Here is a 25,889-nt window from a genome sequence, read left to right on the forward strand (position 1 = left end):
TTTTATGATGTTTGGCCATAGATTTCCACATCCTCTAAGGAATTCCCAAGCTCTTTCCATAGTCTAGGGCTCCAACCCTCTCTGGATGAGGTACAAGGCCCATTTCTCCCTAACAAGGATGGTGCTGTCTCTATTGCCACACTTCCCTGCATCAAAGGCCCATTCTGGGATGCAGCAGGGACAATATATCACCTATCTTTGTCCAAGTTGGCTGCCAAAATCTCGGGAGAACCCCATGTCCAATTAGATACAGGCTTTCCCAAGATGGCACCCAGAGTCCATGGCAGAGGATACATCGGTTATATGCCAGGCTCCCCCTAGCACCATTACTAAACAGCGTTCTTGTGACTGGTTTGATTACTATTGTAACACAATGAAGAAGTAATTTAGCAATCAGGAGATCACTGTCTCACTCCTCACCTCTCTAGTCTGACAGAGGGACAACGGCACTCCTAAAACTAGCAACAGCTGCCATACCCCTTCCTATAACATTCTCTTCACTGCTACTTTGGGGTCTGCCCAGTAGTGATGGACGAACATCGGCCGGGGCGGTTCGCGAACGCTATCCGTGCACTTTCTCAAATGTTCGCGAACCGCAAGTTCGCGGCGGGCCCCATTGACTTTAATGGCAGGCGAACTTTAAAAACCTTCAGGTCATATTTGCAGCCACAAAATACTTACTAGCTGTGCACAAATAGTTCCACAACATAGACACTGTCATAACAGAAGTATTGCTATTGAAAAAGTTGCCATAAAAAACAAAAAATTTCCAGGAAAAATTGTTTTTTTTTTTTCTAAATCAGCCAGAACTGACAGCAGCCAGTAAATACATGTCAAATACATATAGGGTCCATTCACATGTCTGTAAAATGGGTCCGCATCTGTTCCACAATTTGGCGGAACGTTTACAGACCCATTGATTTTCAATTCCAGTCTGAAAAATTAGGCATTCACAGGATAAAGAAGTAAGTGTCGGCCAGTACAGGCCCCAAAAATTAGCAAACAGGCTTTCACCTGACAGCAAAGAACGTTGTCTTCTGTGGCTGGAGGTACATTAGGCATTCACAGGATACATAAGTAAGTGTCGCCCATTCCAGGCCCCAAAAATTAGCCCACATGCGTTTACCTGACAGCAAAGAACGTTGTATTCTGTGGCTGAAGGTACATTAGGCATTCACAGGATACAGAAGTAAGTGTCGCCCATTCCAGGCCCCAAAAATTAGCCCACATGCGTTTACCTAACAGCAAAGAACGTTGTATTCTGTGGCTGGAGGTACATTAGGCATTCACAGGATAAATAAGTAAGTGTCGCCTGGCCATTACAGGTCCCAAAAATTAGCCCACATGCGTTCACCTGACAGCTAAGAATGTTGTATTCTGTGGCTGAAGGTACATTAGGCATTCACCGGATACAGAAGTAAGTTTCGCCCGGCCATTACAGGCCCGAAACATTAGCCCACATGCGTTCACCTGACAGCAAAGAACGTTGTATTCTGTGGCTGAAGGTACATTAGGCATTCACAGGATACAGAAGTAAGTGTTGCCCGGCCATTACAGGCCCCAAAAATTAGGCCACATGTGTTCACCTGACAGCAAAGAACGTTGTATTCTGTGGCTGAAGGTACATTAGGCATTCACAGGATACAGAAGTAAGTGTCGCCCGGCCATTACAGGCCCCAAAAATTAGCCCACATGCGTTTACCTGACAGCTAAGAAGATTGTATTCTGTGGCTGAAGGTACATTAGGCATTCACAGGATACAGAAGTAAGTGTCGCCTGGCCATTACAGTCCCCAAAAATTAGCCCACATGCGTTTACCTGACAGCTAAGAAGATTGTATTCTGTGGCTGAAGGTACATTAGGCATTCACAGGATACAGAAGTAAGTGTCGCCTGGCCATTACAGGCCCCAAAAATTAGCCCACATGCGTTCACCTGACAGCTAAGAACGTTGTATTCTGTGGCTGAAGGTACATTAGGCATTGACAGGATACAGAAGTAAGTGTCGCCCATTCCAGGCCCCAAAAATGAGCCCACAAGCGTTCACCTGACAGCTAAGAACGTTTTATTCTGTGGCTGGAGGTACATTAGGCATTGACAGGATAAATAATTGTCGGCCATGAAAGGCCCCAAAAATTAGGCATTCAATGGACATAAAATGCCTTTTATGCCGCTGTATTTACCGAAGACAAGGACCATGAATTGTTATGGGTAGATGGCGGTCTGGCGGATATTTGTGGCCTGTCATGAGGAATTTTAATCCAACATGTACTACTGGTCACATGTGTTAAATTCCTCTGAGATCCATGCCTCATTCATTTTTATAAATGTGAGGTAGTCAACACTGTTATGAGTTAGGCGAGTGCGCTTATTGGTCACGATCCCCCCTGCTGCGCTGAACGTCCTTTCGGACAAGACACTGGACGGGGGGCAAGCCAACAGTTCCATTGCAAATTGTACAAGCTCTGGCAAGAGGTCAAGCCTGCCCACCCAGTAGTCCAGGGGTTCATCACTCCTCAGAGCATCCACATCGGCCATTAACCCGATGTAGTCGGACACCTGTCGGTCTAGGCGTTCCCTGATGCTGGATCCGGAGTACAGCTGTCAATGGGTTGGCTGAAAGAATGATCTCATATCAGAAGTGACCAACACATCTTCAAAACGCCCTCTTCTTGCAGACCATGTTGGATTGGTACCCATTCCAAAAAAGATAAGTGCTATACAGCACCCCCTTTCCTGCGCTCGGAACCTGGTCCTCAGGCTGCCTCAATCCCGGAACTAGTGCTGATAATAGGCATCCATGATGGCTAGGCTTTGCTGCCCCTTACGACCAGGGCGGTCGACCAAACACTGAAAATACAAAGCAAAGAAAAGGGCGCACCAGCCTAGCACATTATTCTCAGCGAGTTTATTAAATGAAAAATTAAAATCAGCTACTCACAAACAATCGTGAAATTCAGGCACATCAATTCCATAAATCTGCCTCATGCCAGAGGATCAACGTCTTTACTGGAAGCAGAGGGCTGACGCGTTTCGAGGCCGTGCCTCTTCCTCAGAGCCTGGATTGGTACCCACCGCCCTCTGTGATGGTGGTAACATTTCTGCCATTTTTTATTTGTATCGGGTGTCTGAGTACGTTGCCACCCAGTACTGGTCCTTGCCCTTTACGCTTTTTATACGGGGGTCCCCCTTAAAACACTGGAGCATGAAGGCCCCCATTTGCACTAAACTGGAAGCGGTGTAGTGGCCTGGCTCCTGCTCATCACCCATCATCAATGTCGTCCTCCTCCCCCCATCCACGGACAACACCAGGGATCCCAAAAAGGTTTAAAGCATATTCTTCTCGCTCCTCCTCATCCGCCCCGGCACCATCCTCCTCTGACTCCTCTTCAGACTCCTGTTGTTGACTTGTCTCAGATGGAGTAGCACCCCCTGGGAATTCATCCAACATTGCGACTTCCTCATCTTCCTGCTCCTGCTCCTAGACGGCTTGATCAATGACACGACGCAATGTATGCTCCAGAAAGAAGGCGTAAGGTACAATGTCACTGATGGCGCCCTGGCCGCGACTGACCAGTTTGGTGATCTCATGAAATGGCCGCAGAAATCTGCATGCGTCGTGCATGAGCAGCCACTGGCGCGGTGAAAAAAACCCAAGCTCGCCAGAACTTGTCCTGCTGCATACAGGTAGTCCTTAACTGAACGTTTCTGGTGGAGCAACCTATCAAGCATATACAAGGTTGAGTTCTATCGCGTCGGGCAGTCACAAATAAGACGTCTGACTGGCAGGTTGTGTCGCCGTTGAATTTCAGCAAGGCGAGCCATGGCTGTGTAAGATCTTCTGAAATGGCCTGAGATTTTCCTGGCATGCCGCAAGATGTCCTGGACCCCAGGGTATTTGGCAACGAATCGCTGCACGACCAAGTTCAGGACGTGTGCCATGCATGGCACGTGTGCAATTTTGCCCTGTTTCAGCGCGTTCAGCAGATTGGCACCGTTGTCGCACACCACTTTACCAACTGTAAAATTGAGCGGTGTCAGCCACTGATCTGCTTGTGAACACAAAGCTGAAAGGAGTGCAGGACCAGTGTGGCTCTTGGCTTCAAGGCACAACAGACGCAGCACAGCATGGCAACGTCTCACCTGGCATGTGGAATAGGTTCTGGGGATCTTGGGCGGTGCAGTGGAAGAGACGGTAGCAGCGGAAAAGGAGGAGAGGGAGGATGGAGTGGGAGAAGAAGACGAGGCAGGCCTGCATGCAATCCGTGGCGGTAAAACCAAATCTACACGGGTGCCACGGGTTACATGCTTGACAGCCATCAGAAGGTTCACCCAGTGAGCAGTAAAAGTTATATAGCTTCCCTGCCCGTGTTTGCTAGACCACGTGTCTGTGGTCAGATGTATCTTGGCACTGACACTGTGTGCCAGAGATACATTCACTTGCCGCTGAACATGGCCATATAGCTCTGGAATGCCCTTCTGGGACCTTCCATTGTGGTATTCCAATGGTCACAAATTTCCGAAAGGCCTCGGAGTCCACCAGTTGATATGGCAGTAGTTGGCGGGCTATGTAATGTTCCGGTACCTTTGGTACCCTAAATTACTCTTTTCACAAGTGTATGCGCCCCACCATTCTCTTTTGGAAAGGTGCGCATACACCTTTAAGACTGAAGCTGTCATCACTCAGCGCCGGACTAGATGGCTATTTAAATCGCCGGTTCTCACTCACATGTGTTCGTTCAAACACCCTTACCTGGATGCTAACTTGGCTTGAAGCTTTCGTGCTTGCAAGCATACCTCGCTGACGGAACCTCGCTGCGCTGATCCCTGTATCCCGCTTCCGGATCATCCGCTCCTCCTGAACCAACCTTCGGCTGTATTGCTATTAGTGCTAAGTACCCCGCAGGGGAACCCTCTATAAACTTATACTAAGCTTACACTATCTAGCTCTGCATAGTAAAGACTATTTATCACATCTGCATATCTAGATTGCTAGCTCTTAAGACTACTGCTACTTATTCCTGCACTGGGTTGATCTCTCTTGTATGTCCACCTGCTACTCTGTCATCTGCTACCATACATGATTGCTAAACCTACCTGCATCCAACTGCTACTGTCTTACCTTCAAGTGTCTGTCACCTACCACCTCCACTCAACCTGTCTCTTAAATCTTCATCACTGTGTTACTACATACATAAAGTCACTCTAGGAACCAGCTTGTTGAGTGTGTGTATTTACTAGCTGAATTAAGACCTTCCACACATGATGAGTCATTGAGGTTGGGAATGGTATCTCAGCATCTCTCTTACATGACTACTGAAGTGGAATATTTCTGCAGCTGAAAATCCACACCATACATGAAACGCAGGAGCGTTACAGCTATCAGTTCCGACAAGCCAGCAGTCAATCGTTGGGCAAGAGGGTTATCCGGCGTCATAATTTTTTTATGCTCCAACATTTAGGCTAAGGAAGCCTGCCTTTTTCCAGAACAACGTGAGGACGGCATGATGGTAGGTGGAGTGGAGGACAATTGTGAGGAGAGAGAGATGCTGGAGGGTGAGAGCCTGGAGTGTGGCTTTGTGGGTTCTGACGGCATTGCTCCCACTGGGCTCGGTGATGGGGGTCCAGGTGCCTTCTTAAGGTGGTCGTCCCTAGGTGAGTGTTGGGCTTACTGCGACTTATGCGTTGACTGCAAAGGCTGCAGATGGCAACACTATTGTCAGCAGCGGACACATTAAAAAAAGCCCACACTGCGGAGCCATGTGCCGGCTTCCTGGGAGCACCAGATGTGACTGTACATGGTTGATGGCTCGCTCCTGATACATTAGCAGTCTGCTTTGTCCCTCCTGTGCAATGTAAGTTCCGCCTGCTTCTCCTCCCTATCTGCTGGTCCATCTCTCCCTCTGAACTCTCCTCCTCTTCCTCTCTTGTGGGCGCCCACGTGACGTCCATAGACACGTCATCATCGGCGTCACCTTAGCCACCACTAACATTCGAGATCTCAGAGTAGGCAGCAACAGCGGGGACCAACCTCCTTTGGCTGATCTGGGTACTGTCGTCAGACTGTTGGGTGGCGGCTGTTGCTACCTCCTCTTCCTGATCTGATGCCAAGAATGGCTGCGCATCGCAAATGTGTAAGGGCCTGCCTCCTCCTCTCCATGTCATTTTTTAAATTACCCTGTGACAAAAGTCTCTAGAGAAGCACAGTATATATGGAAGAAGGTATATAGCACCCCGCTTCAATCTGTGGTTTTGGGGGGCCACTGGTCTATCACACCAGTTCTACAAAAAATTGGCCAGTAAGTTTGGCACTGTGTGTAGCAGAGTTAACGCAGCAAAAGAGGCAATATTTTTGCTGGACACAAATACACTTATAAAAGTATACTGTTAGATAACATCCCGGTTCAATCTGTGGTATTGGGGGACCACTGGTCTATCACACCAGTTATACAATAAAATTGGCCAGTAAGTTTGGCACTGTGTGTAGCAGAGTTAACGCAGCAAAAGAGGCAATATTTTTGCAGGACAAAAATACACTTATAAAAGTATACTGTTAGATAACACCCCGCTTCAATCTGTGGTATTGGGGTGCCACTGGTCTATCACACCAGTTATACAAAAAAATGTCCAGTAAGTTTTGGCACTGTGTGTAGCACAGTTAACACAGCAAAAGAGGCAATATTTTTGCAGGACACAAATACACTGTTATGAAAGTATACTGTTAGATAACACCCCACTTCAATCTGTGGTATTGGGGGGCCACTAGTCTATCACACCAGTTATACAAAAAATTGGCCAGTAAGTTTGGCACTGTGTGTAACAGAGTGAAAGCAGCAAAAGAAGCAATATTTTTGCAGGACACAAATACACTGTTATAAAAGTATACTGTTAGATAACACCCCGCTTCAATCTGTGGTTTTGGGGGGCCACTGATCTATCACACCAGTTCTACAAAAAATTGGCCAGTAACTGTTGTCACTGTGTGTAGCACAGTTAACGCAGCAAAAGAGGCAACATTTTTGCAGTAGCCAAATACACTGTTATAAAAGTATATTGATAGATAACACTCCGCTTCAATCTGTCGTTTAGGGGGGCCACTGGTCTATCACACCAGTTTTAAAAGTGCTTTTGTCACTTTTTGTAGTTGTAGTATTGCTGCAGAAACGCTCACCACACCAGTCACAATGCTGCACAGTGCACAATACAAATCCACTATAATATGCTTTCTATATTAGAAAGTATATTATAGGTGTATTACACCCCTATATAGTGCACACCAAAGAATAGTACACCTATACCAAATACCAGTCCTTGAAAGGACTTTTGTGGACCTATAACAGAGCGATTTGTGTCACTGACAATCTGTCCCTTCCTTCCCACAGCAAACCTCTCCCTACACTGACAAAAGAGACAATATAGATCAGGGGTCCTCAAACTAGGCCGGCCGGGATGTTTTCAATGTTCACATTGTTTTTTTTTTTTTCCTGAATCACCTAATTAGAGCCAGAGGCTCTAATAGGCTTCAGAAAAGGGTGAACCCGGGGAGCAGAGTCTCTGCATTGAAGGGGGCACGGCACGCTGGTCTCCCTGCATTGAATGGGGGCACGCTGATCTCTCTGCATTGAAGGGGGCACGCTGGTCTGTCTGCATTGAATGGGGGCATGCTGATCTCTCTGCATTGAAGGAGGCACGGCCCGCTGGTCTGTCTGCATTGAATGGGGGCATGGCACGCTGGTCTGTCTGCATTGAATGGGGGCACGGCACGCTGGTCTCTCTGCCTTGAATGGGGGCACGCTGGACTCTCTGCATTGAAGGGGGCACGCTGGTATCTCTGCATTGAAAGGGGGCACGCTGGTCTCTCTGCATTGAAGGGGGCACGCTGGTCTGTCTGCATTGAATGGGGCACGCTGGTCTCTATGCATTGAATGGGGACATGCTGAGCTCTCTGCATTGAATAGGGGCACGCTGAGCTCTCTGCATTGAATGGGGGCACGCTGATCTCTCTGCATTGAATGGGGGCCGGCTGATCTCTCTGCATTGAATGGGGGCACGCTGGTCAGTCTGCATTGAAGGGGGCACGCTGGTCTCTCTGCATTGAAAGGGGCACGCTGGTCTCTCTGCATTGAAAGGGGGCACGCTGGTCTCTCTGCATTGAAAGGGGGCACGCTGGTCTCTCTGCATTGAAAGGGGGCACGCTGGTCTCTCTGCATTGAAAGGGGGCACGCTGGTCTCTCTGCATTGAAAGGGGGCACGCTGGTCTCTCTGCATTGAAAGGGGGCACACTGGTCTTTCTGCATTGAAAAGGGGCACGCTGGTCTCTCTGCATTGAAAGGGGGCACACTGGTCTCTCTGCATTGAATGGGGGCACGCTGGTCTCTCTGCATTGAATGGGGGCACGCTGGTCAGTCTGCATTGAAGCGGGCACACTGGTCACTCTGCATTGAAGGGGGCACGCTGGTCACTCCTCAATGAAAGGGGGCACACTGGTCTCTCTGCATTGAAAGGGGGCACAATGGTCTCTCTGCATTGAAAGGGGGCATGCTGGTCTCTCTGCATTGAATTCGTTTATATTTGTTTTCAAACTATAGTCCGACCCCCAACAGTGTCTGAGGGACCGTGAACTGGCCCCCTGTTTAAAAAGTTTGAGGACCCCTGATATAGATAGTACACCTATACCAAATACCAGTCCTTAAAAGGACTTTTGTGGACTATAACAGAGGGATCTGTGTCACTGACAATCTGTCCCTGCTGCACACAGAAAACCTCTCCCTACACTGACAAAAAGCAGAATGTAAAATGGCAGCCAGCTCAGGTCTATTTATAAGGTAGGGGGTATGTCCATGTGCTAAAATGTCTCAATTGGCTGTCCTGTTCCACCTGATGGATGTGTCATGGGTGAAAGTTCTCCCCAATGTAAACTAATATGGCCGCTGCAAACAACGCCATATGTTCGCAAGATCGGCAAACTGTGAACGAGCAAAGCTCGCTGCGAACCGACCACCGGGCGAACTGCAAGGCCATCTCTACTGCCCAGATTAGGGTTTTTCCTGCATAATTTTCAACTGTTTCTCCTTGATTGCCCAAAGAGCGACCAAAAGGCTACTGTTTATTGTTCAATAGATAGCAGTGAATAAGTGAATGTGCCTACACCAAATGTGCAAGCCACAACCCTTGCATATAGTGCAACCAGTCCCTAGACCTCCACTAGAGCTTTTCGATACTTGAGTTACTTACCCAGAAGTATGCATATCAGAGTTCTGGCTTTACTTAAAGCATACTTGCACAAGATCTAAGACTCAGAATGTATTGAATCTAGAAATAACAACTAGAAATTTTAGAAGGACGTCAGCCATGGTAATTTGAGTGTTTCTATGATTAGTCCCCTTTAAAACATTTTTATTTGTATGTTTAGCTTTGAATTTTTATTTAGTTAAAAATCTACAGTATTTCTTTAAATAAGACTGTATAGGTCTGTATGACTTACATTATATTGATGGTGCCTTGCTCCTGGTCCTGCTGGTGGAATTCATGGTGTTAATTCGGTGTTTTCCTCCAATTTCAACAATATGCTCCAGCTGCTGTCACCACGTAGGCAGCTTTTCCACTTGGCGTGCCGCTGCCAATGTCCCATAGAAATCATCTAATCTAAAGCAGATAGGAGATCTGTACTGCAATTTAAATGTCTGCCAGTTTACTGTCATGTGGAAAGCAATGAGGTCTTGATCCCTATAAGACAACCACAACAGACATTTTCAATAGACACTGGTACTCCATTACCCCCAGAGTCATATCAAAGCAGACAAAACTTGCCATGTATATAGCTAACAAAAGAAAAAAAAAACAATTTAAACTCAAATCAAGGACTACAAAAAATATACAAATAAACAATTGTAATAAAGACTCAACAGAAAAACAATGCAATTATTTAAATAACAGTCTTAATGACTGTGTTAATAGGTACTAGAATGGAATCTAGTCTATTGGAATGCAAAGCAGCTAAAGCAGGTCAACTGCACCTACAGTGAATTCTAAAAAAATTGTAGAAGCGCCTAAGAGTCCTTTTACACAGGCTTTACGATCAGGTCCGCCTGTCATTTTTTTCAGGCAGACCGGATCGGACCCTCCAGTCTCCCCTATGAAGCGGCAGATGTCAGCGGACACATGTCCGCTGACACCCATCGCTACCCGATCCAATCCTGTCTGCAAAATCCAGACGGACGGCGGTCCTATTTACAATCCGTCTGGCGGATCAGATAAAAACAGACAGGAGGTCCCCATAGAGGAGAGCGGGACTCTGTCTGTGTCCGCTCTGCACAGAGGAGTGAACGGATCTGTCATCCACCTGCTCAGCCGGGATCAGCGATAAGCGATCCCCTGCTGAGCAAGCAGATTGCAAGCAGAGGTGCCTTAAACGGACGTCAAAAGCAAGCTTCATTTGCCCAATGACAGACCCTTCGGCCTCATATACAGCTGTGTTTGGCTGAGCTGCGTTATTACTGCCCCCCCTTTATGTTGCAAAGACAGGGGGGGGGGATGCATACAGCACGGCTGCAATACTTTGAATACTGCAAAAATTATGCACACTGTCAGGTTAAGCGGGCAGTACTGCCTGCTGAACGTTAACTATTCAAATGCATTGCACGTGGTTGTGGCGTGCTAGTGCGGGGTTTAAGAGGTTAAAACAGTCGGTGAAGAGGGGATACAATGACTGTATGCCTGTCAAATGCCCTCTGAAGAGCGATCCAAACGAAGATGGCCGGAGCAGGAATTATACCCCGTTACTTTCAGTGGGCATAGCATTCACCAAGCATGACCTATTTAAATGAATCGGGCCACTCTGCAAGGTGATACAATACCTTCTCACCGCCTGTCAAATGCTCTCTGAAGAGCGTTTCGAACTTAGTTTGCTCTTCAGAGACCAAAGCAAGTGTAAATGAGCCCTATTAGAAACACTGTCACGTTTCACATTCAGGAAAAGAGTCAGATCCACTTGTAACAAGAACCCCAACCCCACTTATATTGACCTTTCTTGTTCTTTTCAGCCACTACGTCAAAGTGACAAGTATTCCTTACTGAGCTCCATGTCAGATAATAGTGTAAACCCTCACTTAATGCCAATTTGTTTTTTTCTGTTTTTTTTTTAATCAGGTAACATAAATATACGGACAGTCAATGACAATATACATAAAGCACTTCAAAAACACATTCCAGTGTAGCAAAACTGAAACTCTTTTATACTTAAAAGAAAGCAACATCAATAAAAGATCAGAACTTTAGCCCTACCCTACCAGGATGCTGCAACCTCTTCTAGATAGTAAGTATACATACCCAAATCAGTTGGACAAGCATACAGTACTATGTCAAAACAAAACTATCCATTGTTTGTTTCTATTTTCCTTATTTTTGTATTCCCCAAGTCACATGAATAACATGTCTAATACCAAGTCTGCTAGGGCCAAGCCAGGAGCTGAAAGCCATCTTCCCTATACCTATCAAATTTAGTAGAGCTACCTCTGTGCTGATTGATCAGCCTTTTCATCCTCCGCATACAGCCCATTTGCACAAGCCACTTCTGTGGCATGGGGGGGGGGGCAGGAGAAATCCACTGCATCAGTATGAGCCTGGGAGCCTGAAATAAGGCTCTAGTAGCAACCTCTCTGGCATACACTTGTAGAATTGAAGCGTCAAGTATACTTAAAATACATTGCCCCGGACCCAAAGGGATGGAGACCTGATACGCTGTGTTTACCGCATTGACAACCGCGTACTAGTAGCGGTGCAAATTCAGGTATCTCTATAGCAAGTGTATGAGATCCCCCACATCTCTATTTCATCTGATACATATAGGGTCAGGGCAAAAGCCCATGGAGTGCAGCCTAGACGGAGTATGGTGAACCCTTAATAAGATATATAATTAAGATAACCTCTGCCAAACATTAAGGGAGCACACCTGCACAGCCTCCAATGCTGCCTCTCTCTCATTGGTCACTTGGGATGCCAATTTAATTTTACAGCATTAACAATTGCCCTTTTTGTTACATCTCGGTCCTGCTGATCTTCTGCAGCCACGTCTGGCCTACATGCATGTAGCAATGGTTATATGGTGTCTTCGGGGTGGGTTTCCTGATCACGACAGCAGTGGACAATGTGCATTGATGAAATTACAACCCATAGCCTTTTAAGCCTGACTGGTGTTCTTTAAGGCAACCACAATTACTGATTCTGTTCACCTGGGAGTTTTGGGTGTTGTCACCCAATTTTTGCATGTTACAACATTCTTACTGCATCCTCAATAATCCTTTATCCTGTCTTCAAACTTTTTAAACAAAGGGCCAGTTTACTGTCTTTCAGACTTTAGGAGGGCCAGGGGAAGGCAGTATGGCCCATCAGTGGTATCAGAGGAAGAAATAGGGCCCCACTGTTGTCGTCAATGAGAAGAATTATGCCCCACTGTTGGCATCGGTGGAAAGAATTGTGTCAGTAGGAGAAACGAATGCCTTGTATCAATGAGAGGAATAGTGCCCTAGGGGCCAGACAAAGGTAAATAAAGGGCCGCATCTGGCCCTTGGGCCACAGTTTGGAGACCACTGTTTTAAAGTATAAATAAAACAATCAGTTCCTGTTTCCTGTCAGAAATGCTGGTTTTTTTTTTTTTTTTTTGCTTAAATCCCAAAGAAAACAATGGTTTATGGACTTCAACAGACCTTACACATGGGATTTAAATATTATAGTCTGTACCAGGGATTCCAGATTGTATCAAATAGAGGTTTATTGCCTCCATTTAGCTTTCAGCCTTCAGTAAGCATGTTCTCACTAATGCCATGGACAGCCCATTCCCTTCCTTTGGTCCTTGTGCTCATCTAGCCCCTTTGAGACCCCGAGACCACAGCAGTGACGGAGAGCAATGGAGATTTATACTTTCTTGAATGAACTCAAAGCTGAGTACTTCTGGGTTCAGAAATTTAAAATCCAAGTGCCAGTGGCCCCTGTCCCCCACCCCCGTTGGGCCACTTCTATAAATCTCTACAGTATACTTACCTTTTATCTACAGTAGATGTCTTTAGTAGATTTTGACACAGGTCCTCTTCTGTCTCTGGTGTTCAGCAGCTCTTAAAATGCTGTGGAGCAGGGGTCTCCAAACTTTCTAAACAAGGGACCAGTTTACTGTCCTTCAGACCTTATGGGGGGCACATTGTGGCCAGTGATAGTAGAATATGTCCTGGTGTCAGTGGAAGTAAACAATGCCACATTTTTAGTGGGAGGAATAGCATCCCATTGTTGGTGTCAGTGGGAGGAATAGTGCCTCATCTTTGGTGTCAGTGGAAGGAATAGTGCCTCATTGTTGGTGTCAGTAGGAGGAATTGTGGTCCCTTGTTGGTGTCTATGGGAGGAATAGTGCCCATTGTTGGTGTAAGTGGAAGGAATAATGCCCCATCATTGGTGTCAATGGGAGGAATAGTACATCTTTATTGGTGTCAGTGGGAGGAGAAGTTACCCTCTGTTGGTGTCAGAGGAATAGTCAGTAGGCCACAAGGGCCAGATAAAGGCAAGCAAAGGGCCGCATCTGGCCCCCAGGCCACAGTTTGAAGACCACTACAGTAGAGAGTGGCATTACATATCAATATCTTGGGCTTACAGGATAAGGTTGGCTTGACACTGGAAGAGGAGTGCTTCCACACTGCTGGATATGTAAAGAACAGCATTGAAGAACAGGTGAGTATAGAAGCTGGAGTTGCGTTTTAATTTTACAAAAGGCTTGGGAAATACAAAAAAAAAAAAATTTCAACCCAAGCTTGAGTAAGGCTTTAAGATGTGGGGGTAACTGGAATCCATTAAATGCAGTAGCTAGACAGTTATGCACATGCAGCTTCAAAAAAATGGAGCCAGACCAGGTAACACTGTGGCTTTCATTTCCCACAGCCAAATTTTATGAGCAGTGTACACACATTATGTAACAAGAAAAAACAACCAGTGAACTGCTCACACTATCTAGTAAACACAGTCACTGTGTTGAATGTCCACTCATTTTGTTTAACAGTTTAAGCTGGAAATTAAATGCAGTCCCATATACCTGGATCTCTTGACAAAGGTCCCCGGGGTCTCAAACCTGTGGTGCAAACATATGCAAAGTCCAACTTGGATTGGGAAGGCTGGGAAAAGACCCACCCCCTACTGTCCCTCTCTTCTGCTTCTTCAGTGTGATTAACATTCATATAAACCAGCTAATAGGTACAAGAGATAGGAGACCAAGCTTCAACCACTGCAACTCAAACTGGATTTTAAAAGAAATGAGCACCCTGGGCTTGGGGCTCCAGAAGCACCCAAAAGACAACTGGAGGTTTGTGTAGACAACTCTAGTTTACAAGCAATTATTTTCCAAAGCCAATTTTTCTGAGAGCAGAAAATAGTATGATCTCATCAGTGTGCTGCTTGTAACCAATACAAGTAAATGTCTTTGCATCTATATGGCAAATGAGGGAGAGAGAGAGAGAGAGAGGGAGAGGGAGAGAGAGGGAGGAGAGAGAGGGAGAGAGAGAGAGAGGGAGAGAGAGAGGGAGAGGGACAGAGGGAGAGGGAGAGAGAGAGAGAGAAGGGGGAGAGAGAGGGGGGGAGAGAGAGGGGGAGAGAGGGAGAGGGGGAGAGAGGGATTACTGAAGACCTTGTGGCAAGGACACAGGGGATAGAAACATAACTTATTATTAATAAGCGCTATGTTGTCTCTAATTCACCGAGGCAGGACATTGCCTAAGACAGGCTATATTTCCTTTTGTAGAAAATACTTAGAAGGAAATTTATTGTTAACTCCCTGCTACGTTTCCCTGTATGTAGCTCGCTTGCAGCTAAAACTCTCCTATTCTGCAATAAGCCAGACTGAGTGTCATTTTGAAGCTTTTTTTAACAAAACAGAGTCAGTGAAACTATTAAGAAAAAACAAATACAGATACATATAGTATATGAAATATATAGAAATACAATGAATAAGCTAGGCTGTAGATGGCGATAAGTAATTCTCACCAGCGATGCTTCATTTTAGGGGATTCAAGCAAATGCAAGTTTCTGTCCAACATGTGATCTGATAGCTGGTTCCTTCTTTCAGTCTCTAAGATGGAGTCTGACTTCCCAGGATGCACCTGTTTCTCTTACTTAGACTGAAAAATGATGGGAACATTTGTTAAAGGTGAACAGTTTCTAGTTTCTGCAAAAACAGTAAATTTACCACTAGCTCCATCTTGTGGTCAAATATTATATATATTGCAGGAAAAACAACAATTTTATGCTGGAGGCAGAACATTTATAATAGAGAGCAGATATTTTGGTATTCACTATATAACTCTACACTGCAGCTTGCTTTATACAGCTGATTCATAAAATGCAGGCTGCAGTGTGAAGAATGTGGTGTTTCAATTGTGTGGAGCCTGCAGAATTGCAGCAGAAAGAGAAGAAGAGACCAGTCACATGATTTTGACAGGTCACATAACTGATAAATAGATTGACAATTACACAACCACAGAATGGTGCTATGGGTGTATGAATTGTACTTCTGAGTACATTGGCCTGGCTAGGTCAGTAATCTTTTATGGTACTCTATTGCAGCCTTATGGTTGGTGGTGGTCTCTGCTCTGTAATCATTATTTACAGAACAAACTCCGCCCCCTTTTCCTTTATAGGGGGTTGTGTTTTTGTCTCTCTTTAGTTACTTGGTGTGTCCCCACATCTGTCTTTGCCCCACTATGCATGCTGGCTCACGGCTTTGGGACCTCAAATTGAAGTTATATTTTTCACTCTTATTTCTGTTATGTATATATACATACTGTATATTTATTGATATATTTTTATTCATTTAGAAAAAGAGAAGTAGAATAAGCTCCTGAAGAAGCGTGATATTGCAAAACATGTTGAGCTTTCATCTTTAACCCTCTCGCTGCCAGGTCCGTACGGCGTACAGACCTACAGCACTACTTACAGCTGGCCAGGTCCGTACGGACCCAATTTCTCCTTCTGCTATAAGTTCATGGTCACTTCAGTGACTATGAACTTATACCATAATTGTTCAGCAGACTCTGCTGAACAAACCAATAGCTCTGATCAGTGGCTGATAAGATCAGAGCAATTTACCCAAAATGTGACACCTCCCTCCTGCCATCGCTGCCCTGCATGTGTTTTACCAGCCCCCTTCCTTTCCTGAAACAATGCAGTCAGCAATTATTACAGATCTCTCCTGCATTCTTTTATCACTTACATAAAATAAAAAGTTGTAAAAAGAAAAAAAAAAATAGTAAGGGTAGATTTGGAGATGTGAAAACTATGGATCTGGGCTTACAATATTAGGATAATGTATCAAAAAGCAGCTTAAACAATTCACTAGTGGCGAATACTGGCATAAAAACATACAAAGGTGCAGCGCTAACAACTAACAGAAAGTCATTGACAGGAAATTCAACAGAAATAGTCAAAAAGGTGTGGAGTCCAAAATAGAAAATCTTGTGAGAGATCCTCTATTGACAGATGTACACAGACTGACTCTTACCATCCAGATTGGACCACTACATACAGTGCTCGAATGCACTTGTTACAAAATCTAATCAATCGAACAGCAGCACTCTTCCACCCTTAAGCAGATTCCACTTCATATGGCCCTCAATGGATATAACGTTCCAACATAGGTAGAAAGACACTTCATAGTGTAATACCTTCAGTAGAAAATTAATTAAAATCCAGAAAACTCACTCACCAAAGTTAAGATAAAATCTTGCATGTGCATTAATAATCCACAGGGGAATGTTTCCAACTATCAAGATGGCAGACCTCTTCATTGGCTGACGTCTTCAGAGGCCTCTCAGCCAATGACGAAACACATAAGGTGGAATGCATATCGTGACATTACACGAGCTGGGTGGAACGCAAACCAGTAGATACAATAAAAATATATCAACTTGGACACCCACTGTCAAGTAAAATATCTTTGCGCTTTAGGAGGAGTCAGTCACTTGACTGCTACAATGTACATACACTGCTGCTACTTAAACAAATACTGGAAAATATTTGGAAATACATGAATGGAAAAGAAGTAGCGCACAAAATCCCTGTTAGATGACTCAAAGTGTTCTAAGCATGCTGTCAAAGATATTGCTTGATAAACACTCAAAAAGTATGAAGAAAAACAACAATGTCCTTCAAGTCCATAAAATCCAGGGGTGCGTGAAGTTGTTACTGGATCACCATCCACCACCAGGTGTCACACCGAGAGATAGAAAAAATGGCAACTCACCAGAAATCAATGCTCAGGTGTTCTCACACTTGAGCGAACTGAGCAGGAATCATATACAGATGTAGGGAATACACATATGGAAGACCAGGGTCTGTTCACCACTGCTGCATAGAAATCCCCTTCACACACTTCCCTCAGTTCAATGGTATCATAGAGAGAAAGAATGGCTCCAAATAGTGAAGTACCATCAACACAATAGCTTTATTAAAAATGTAAATATTGCACTCACATGTTAAAAGCACAAAAGTAGGCATATACGTCCCATATCGCCGGCCAAAGAGGCACCTAGCTCGTCCAGTCCCCCGGGCTAACTCCACGCCAGCCTAGTACCTTCCGGGTAGGTCCTCCGCCGTATCACGTGATGTCGGATGCGTCGTCTGGTCACGCCCCGACCGGTTTCGTCATGTCCGACTTCAACTGGAGACATGACTCAGACGACAACATCCGGCATCTAAATAGCACTGCTGGAACGCTCTGCGTCCAATCGGCAACGAGGTAAGCAAACCGGAAGCTGCCCACCCTGCCCAGCAGCGGAACTTCCGACATCAACAATAGGAGAATCCTACCGTAGAGGATTATTGACAAAATCCAATTTGGCACTGAAAACACCGATCTTGGTCTTTTACTATACAAGAAAAAATAACTATAATGAGTAATAACATCACTCCTTGGGATTTTACCCCGTGCCAATATGGATCTGCAGAGCATTACCAATAACATTCTACACATAAATAGGTATTCTTGGTATCGGATAAAGGTGTAATATATATAATACACAGTCTATACTACAGTGATCTATACCTCAGAATATATAAAAGGTACATACATAGTATATTGAAAAATTTAAATGAACATACCTAAAACATGATAAAACAATATTATATAAAAATCAGCATATTATATAAAATTCAGCATATCATATAAAATGCACCAACTTTCACAACCTCATAAGGAATTATTGATTATGCCTAATTAGTAAGACTACAATATCCGTCTTAGGAATAGCCAAGAAAGGAAAGATCAAGAATCGCTGATATAGCAATTCAAGTCTAATTCGATATTTAACCCCGTCAGTGCGAGGGCCTGGGTGAGGAAAATCCATTTGGTCTCACATTTGGACAACTCCCTCACCCAATTCGACCCCCGCCACGACGGGGTAACGCGCTCAATCCCCCAGAAGTGGAGACTTCTAGGGTCCCTCTGGTGGAACTGGCGAAAATGTGCGGGCACGTTGTGTTCGCGCTTTCCTTTCAAAATGTTGGTGATATGCTCACCTACTCTTACTTTTAAGGCCCGCTTGGTGCGGCCGATATAAACTAAATTACAAGGACACATCAGTCCGTAGAACACATGTGTGGTGTCACAAGTAATTAAGCTTTTAATTTTAAAAGTTTTGTTGATAGCTCGAACTGTGAAGGAGTCCCTTCTCCTGAAATTGGTCGGTGTAAATGAACAGGCTCTACATCTTCCACAGGTGAAGGACCCCTTCATGTCCGGGAAGAAGGAGACATTGGGGGGATCTAACACTTTCTTTACAATTTGATCACCAAAATTTGGAGCACGTCTATATATAAATGATGGCTTGGCTGGTAAGGCTGAGCACAAGGTTCTATCCATTTGTAATATAGACCAATGTTGTCTGAAAATTTCCTCTACCTTCTTGTAGTCATTGGAAAAATCTGACAAGAAGCTCCATTGTTTTGGGTCATCATCCATCCTAACAGGTTTAGCTGCAGGCCTTAATGGTCTAGGGGCATTCATAATCTTAGTGATTTCTTTATTCAAGCCGGTCTCATCATACCCTTTGGCAACAAACCTATCCCTCAAAACTGCTGCTTGTTCCATGTAGTCATCTACAGAAGTGCAGTTCCGCCTAACACGGATAAACTGGCCTCTTGGAATATTCCTAAGCCAGTTAGGGTGGTGTCCGCTTTGGATCGCCAAATAACTGTTCCTGTCTGTCACTTTAAAGAATACTTTCGTGGTCAATCTGTTACCTTCTCTTTTAATAGTGACATCCAAGAAGTTAATTTCATCCGGGCTATGGTGAAAATCCAGCTGAATATTATTGTAGTTGTTATTCAGGTGTTCCATGAATACTAACAAATCCTCCTCTGCCCCTTGCCAGATGAAGATGATATCATCTATAAAGCGCTTGTACAGCCTGAGCTCATGTCGTACCTGGTTGAAGACAAACTTGTCCTCCCACTCTGACATGAACAAGTTTGCCAAGCTAGGGGAAAATTTGGCGCCCATAGCAACACCTGTTTTTTGGCTGTAAAACTTGCTTTGATGCCAAAAATAGTTGTGGCTCAGACAAAAGTCTAAAGCCCTACCAATGAACACTTTCTGCTCCCGAGGAAGGTCATCCCTCTGACTGAGTGCCCAGTTTAAGGATAAAAGGGCATCATCATGCTGGATGATGGTGTATAGGGACGACACGTCGGCCGTCAAAAGAAAGACCGGCGAGTCGTCCCCAAGTACCACACCATCCAGCATGAGAAGAAGATCCGCAGTATCCTTCAGAAAGGCTTTCGTTTGAACAATACTTTTCTGCAGAAACTGGTCCAGATACTGGCCCAGTCTGGCACTCACTGACCCGATCCCGTTCACAATCGGGCGTGGAGGAGGGTTAGTCGCGTCCTTATGGACTTTAGGCAACATATATAGAATCGGGATCCGACACGCACTAGGTGTCAGATAATTACGTTCCTTCTTTGTTAGGACACCATCCCTGAAACCCGATTCTACCAATCGTTTCAAATCATTCACAAAATCACCATTCGGATCTTTAGATAATCTGGTGTAGGTGGCAGTGTCACTTAACATGGTTATGGTTTGATCGTGGTAAAATTGCTTATCCATCACCACCACTCCCCCACCCTTGTCAGCTGGGCGGATGATAATCTCTTTGAGAAATTCTAACTAATCTAGGCCCTCTTGTATATGTTTATATTTCTTAGTGACCTCAAACCCAGGTTCCAGGGCTTGTAGATCACGTAGGACTAGATTTTTGAATACTTCCACACAGTGATTATTACTGACTGGTGGGTTAAAGGTGGATTTGTTGCGTAAACCACTGTTTATCATCCTCCCACTATTCCTGTTGCTAATTGATGTAATGGGGTTATTCAGAAAGTGTTTTTTCAAATTCAACTTTCTGATATATTTGTGTACATCAATATAGGTGTTAAATTTATTAATGGGCTTTTTTGGAGCACATTTCAGCCCTTGGTCCAAAATGTGGAGTTCCCCCTTATTTAAACTCACACTGCTAATATTGAAGATCCCCTCGTTTACCAGTCTCTCCTTCTTTTTTTGGAGCTGTATCCTCCTTCCGGCCCGTACTCCTCTTCGGGGCCGGAAGGAGGATACAGTACGGTCGACTCCGGCCCCTCCCCCTGCCCCGCCCCAAAAAAGGCTGTCTAGGTGGGTTCAGTGGAGTTTTAGGTCCAGTGTCCTCCGTCCCCCCATTAGATCTGTTGGCCAAGACCTGGTAATGGTTGTGGGTTGGAATGCCCATTACCTGAGAGCTCCCCCTCAAGGTACCTCTTTTGTTTTTATTATTACCTCTATTGGTACCCTTAATTGGAGGTCCTGTCCACTCCAACATGGGTCTAACTGGTATGTGTGACACACCTACTTTGGGGCGTACGACTGGGGTCTGAATTGGAGTACCAGGTGTTTGACCACCTCCCAGTTCGTTCCCTGCGGCCTCCATAGTTTCTACTATATTTGGGGCCTCCACGGGGATGGGCCCTGGTAGTGTTGCTTGCCAACAGAAAACCTGACAGTTTTTGAAATCCTGTCGGGCCGGAAGGAGGATACAGCTCCAAAAAAAGAAGGAGAGACTGGTAAACGAGGGGATCTTCAATATTAGCAGTGTGAGTTTAAATAAGGGGGAACTCCACATTTTGGACCAAGGGCTGAAATGTGCTCCAAAAAAGCCCATTAATAAATTTAACACCTATATTGATGTACACAAATATATCAGAAAGTTGAATTTGAAAAAACACTTTCTGAATAACCCCATTACATCAATTAGCAACAGGAATAGTGGGAGGATGATAAACAGTGGTTTACGCAACAAATCCACCTTTAACCCACCAGTCAGTAATAATCACTGTGTGGAAGTATTCAAAAATCTAGTCCTACGTGATCTACAAGCCCTGGAACCTGGGTTTGAGGTCACTAAGAAATATAAACATATACAAGAGGGCCTAGATTCGTTAGAATCTCGCAAAGAGATTATCATCCGCCCAGCTGACAAGGGTGGGGGAGTGGTGGTGATGGATAAGCAATTTTACCACGATCAAATCATAACCATGTTAAGTGACACTGCCACCTACACCAGATTATCTAAAGATCCGAATGGTGATTTTGTGAATGATTTGAAACGATTGGTAGAATCGGGTTTCAGGGATGGTGTCCTAACAAAGAAGGAACGTAATTATCTGACACCTAGTGCGTGTCGGATCCCGATTCTATATACGTTGCCTAAAGTCCATAAGGATGCGACTAACCCTCCTCCACACCCGATTGTGAACGGGATCGGGTCAGTGAGTGCCAGACTGGGCCAGTATCTGGACCAGTTTCTGCAGAAAAGTGTTGTTCAAACGAAAGCCTTTCTGAAGGATACTGCGGATCTTCTTCTCATGCTGGATGGTGTGGTACTTGGGGACGACTCGCCGGTCTTTCTTGTGACGGCCGACGTGTCGTCCCTGTACACCATCATCCAGCATGATGATGCCCTTTTATCCTTAAACTGGGCACTCAGTCAGAGGGATGACCTTCCTCGGGAGCAGAAAGTGTTCATTGGTAGGGCTTTAGACTTTTGTCTGAGCCACAACTATTTTTGGCATCAAAGCAAGTTTTACACCAAAAAAACAGGTGTTGCTATGGGCGCCAAATTTGCCCCTAGCCTGGCAAACTTGTTCATGTCGGAGTGGGAGGACAAGTTTGTCTTCAACCAGGTACGACATGAGCTCAGGCTGTACAAGCGCTTTATAGATGATATCATCTTCATCTGGCAAGGGGCAGAGGAGGATTTGTTAGTATTCATGGAACACCTGAATAACAACTAAAATAATATTAAGCTGGATTTTCACCATAGCCCGGATGAAATTAACTTCTTGGATGTCACTATTAAAAGAGAAGGTAACAGATTGACCACGAAAGTATTCTTTAAAGTGACAGACAGGAACAGTTATTTGGCGATCCAAAGCGGACACCACCCTAACTGGCTTAGGAATATTCCAAGAGGCCAGTTTATCCGTGTTAGGCGGAACTGCACTTCTGTAGATGACTACATGGAACAAGCAGCAGTTTTGAGGGATAGGTTTGTTGCCAAAGGGTATGATGAGACCGGCTTGAATAAAGAAATCACTAAGATTATGAATGCCCCTAGACCATTAAGGCCTGCAGCTAAACCTGTTAGGATGGATGATGACCCAAAACAATGGAGCTTCTTGTCAGATTTTTCCAACGACTACAAGAAGGTAGAGGAAATTTTCAGACAACATTGGTCTATATTACAAATGGATAGAACCTTGTGCTCAGCCTTACCAGCCAAGCCATCATTTATATATAGACGTGCTCCAAATTTTGGTGATCAAATTGTAAAGAAAGTGTTAGATCCCCCCAATGTCTCCTTCTTCCCGGACATGAAGGGGTCCTTCACCTGTGGAAGATGTAGAGCCTGTTCATTTACACCGACCAATTTCAGGAGAAGGGACTCCTTCACAGTTCGAGCTATCAACAAAACTTTTAAAATTAAAAGCTTAATTACTTGTGACACCACACATGTGGTCTACGGACTGATGTGTCCTTGTAATTTAGTTTATATCGGCCGCACCAAGCGGGCCTTAAAAGTAAGAGTAGGTGAGCATATCACCAACATTTTGAAAGGAAAGCGCGAACACAACGTGCCCGCACATTTTCGCCAGTTCCACCAGAGGGACCCTAGAAGTCTCCACTTCTGGGGGATTGAGCGCGTTACCCCGTCGTGGAGGGGGTCGAATTGAGTGAGGGAGTTGTCCAAATGTGAGACCAAATGGATTTTCCTCACCCAGGCCCTCGCACCGACGGGGTTAAATATCGAATTAGACTTGAATTGCTATATCAGCGATTCTTGATCTTTCCTTTCTTGGCTATTCCTAAGACGGATATTGTAGTCTTACTAATTAGGCATAATCAATAATTCCTTATGAGGTTGTGAAAGTTGGTGCATTTTATATGATATGCTGAATTTTATATAATATGCTGATTTTTATATAATATTGTTTTATCATGTTTTAGGTATGTTCATTTTAATTTTTCAATATACTATGTATGTACCTTTTATATATTCTGAGGTATAGATCACTGTAGTATAGACTGTGTATTATATATATTACACCTTTATCCGATACCAAGAATGCCTATTTATGTGTAGAATGTTATTGGTAATGCTCTGCAGATCCATATTGGCACGGGGTAAAATCCCAAGGAGTGATGTTATTACTCATTATAGTTATTTTTTCTTGTATAGTAAAAGACCAAGATCGGTGTTTTCAGTGCCAAATTGGATTTTGACAATAATCCTCTACGGTAGGATTCTCCTATTGTTGATGTCGGAAGTTCCGCTGCTGGGCAGGGTGGGCGGCTTCCGGTTTGCTTACCTCGTTGCCGATTGGACTCAGAGCGTTCCAGCAGTGCTATTTAGATGCCGGATGTTGTCGTCTGAGTCACGCCTCCAGTTGAAGTCGGACATGACGAAACCTGTCGGGGCGTGACCAGACGACGCATCCGACATCACGTGATACGGCGGAGGACCTACCCGGAAGGTACTGGGCTGGCGTGGAGTTAGCCCGGGAGACTGGACGAGCTAGGTGCCTCTTTGGCCGGCGATATGGGACGTATATGCCTACTTTTGTGCTTTTAACATGTGAGTGCAATATTTACATTTTTAATAAAGCTATTGTGTTGATGGTACTTCACTATTTGGAGCCATTCTTTCTCTCTATGATACCATTGAACTGAGGGAAGTGTGTGAAGGGGATTTCTATGCAGCAGTGGTGAACAGACCCTGGTCTTCCATATGTGTATTCCCTACATCTGTATATGATTCCTGCTCAGTTCGCTCAAGTGTGAGAACACCTGAGCATTGATTTCTGGTGAGTTGCCATTTTTTCTATCTCTCGGTGTGACACCTGGTGGTGGATGGTGATCCAGTAACAACTTCACGCACCCCTAGGAGGTACCTATCCGGAGGGGACCCATCCTGGCCCTGGGGCTCATTTAAGCCTATGTGGTCTTAATGCCATAAGGCAAATAAGACCCAATTGTTCCGGTGAGTGAGCCTTTCTTCTACTAGCCACGGTGGAAACCAAAGGGACATCAATATTTGATTGGAAAGCCTGACACTGAGCACCTGCACTTTATCTCCTGCACTGCACAGAGTTATATAATTCTTTTGAACTTTTTTCACAAGAAGTCACCTTTATTTATGAACTGTGTGGAACATTTATGAGATTATTATATATCTCATACACTACGTATGAACTTGAATTTTTTCGTTTTTTTTAAATTTATTTATAGTGTGCAATTTATTGAACTGGTATTTTGTTTATGTATACCACAGAAATTGATCTTAATTTGTTCACACTGCTTTTTGCACTAACACTTCTGCATTTTACTTCAAGCACTAATATTATTTATTTATTTTGAAGTATAATAGTATTGTTTACATTAAACATTTATGCACTTTACTATTGAGCAAGCGCTATAGGTAACTTCTATTAAGGTTACTTCACACCCATTCACTAGCACATTACTATAGCAGCTGCTTCCCATCCCTTTAGTTTTAGTTAGATCCATTGGTGCGGGGGATATACTACCAGTATATCATACTCTCCAACTAGTACTACTACACTTTTCAATACTCCCAGTTATGTAGAACAATATTATACTGCAGAAAGCATAACATTTCAGCATGTTCATGTTCACCTGTTTAACGGCTTCTGTTTTTTTCATATAATGCTGATACTTCATTAACATCCTCACTTGGTACAGGAGGAGATGAGGACAGAGGAGCAGAGAGAGAGAGGTATCTTCTAGCAAGTCTTTTGTAGCGTTCCTCATTTTTTTTCCACCACTGAAGAGGATCACCACTTCTGTCAATTACTGGTTCCTTCAAATAGAGATGAGGTTCATCATCCAGGCTCATTAAAGAAGATTCAGAAGAATCCTCCGCATGAGGTCCAAATAAAAAACACTAAAAATGTCAAGATCAATTCGACCATGATGAAGAAGATTCTCTTCTGTTCGTTGTCGTCTTTTTGGACATTTTTCAGTTTTTGCAGCATGCTGCTCTTTCAGATTATAAAAATTCTGTTCTGGACTTGTCTTTTTGGCAGGAACCTCCTGCACCTCCTGTTGAATATCTTCTGTCAGCCATTGTTTTGCCTTGGCCAATACATCATCAGAAGAGAAAGCATTGTTCTTGTATCGAGGATTCAAAAGACTTGCAAGCACAACATTTTTAATCTCTTCATGCTTCTCAAAACATATATCAATCAAAGCTCTCTGGCTTCACAGACCATCATTTTAAAGTTGGAGAGTGTTATGTGCCATGGCACTGA

The sequence above is a fragment of the Pelophylax lessonae genome (assembly GCF_965119305.1).
Source record: "Pelophylax lessonae genome assembly, chromosome: 7".
Lineage (NCBI taxonomy): Eukaryota > Metazoa > Chordata > Amphibia > Anura > Ranidae > Pelophylax > Pelophylax lessonae.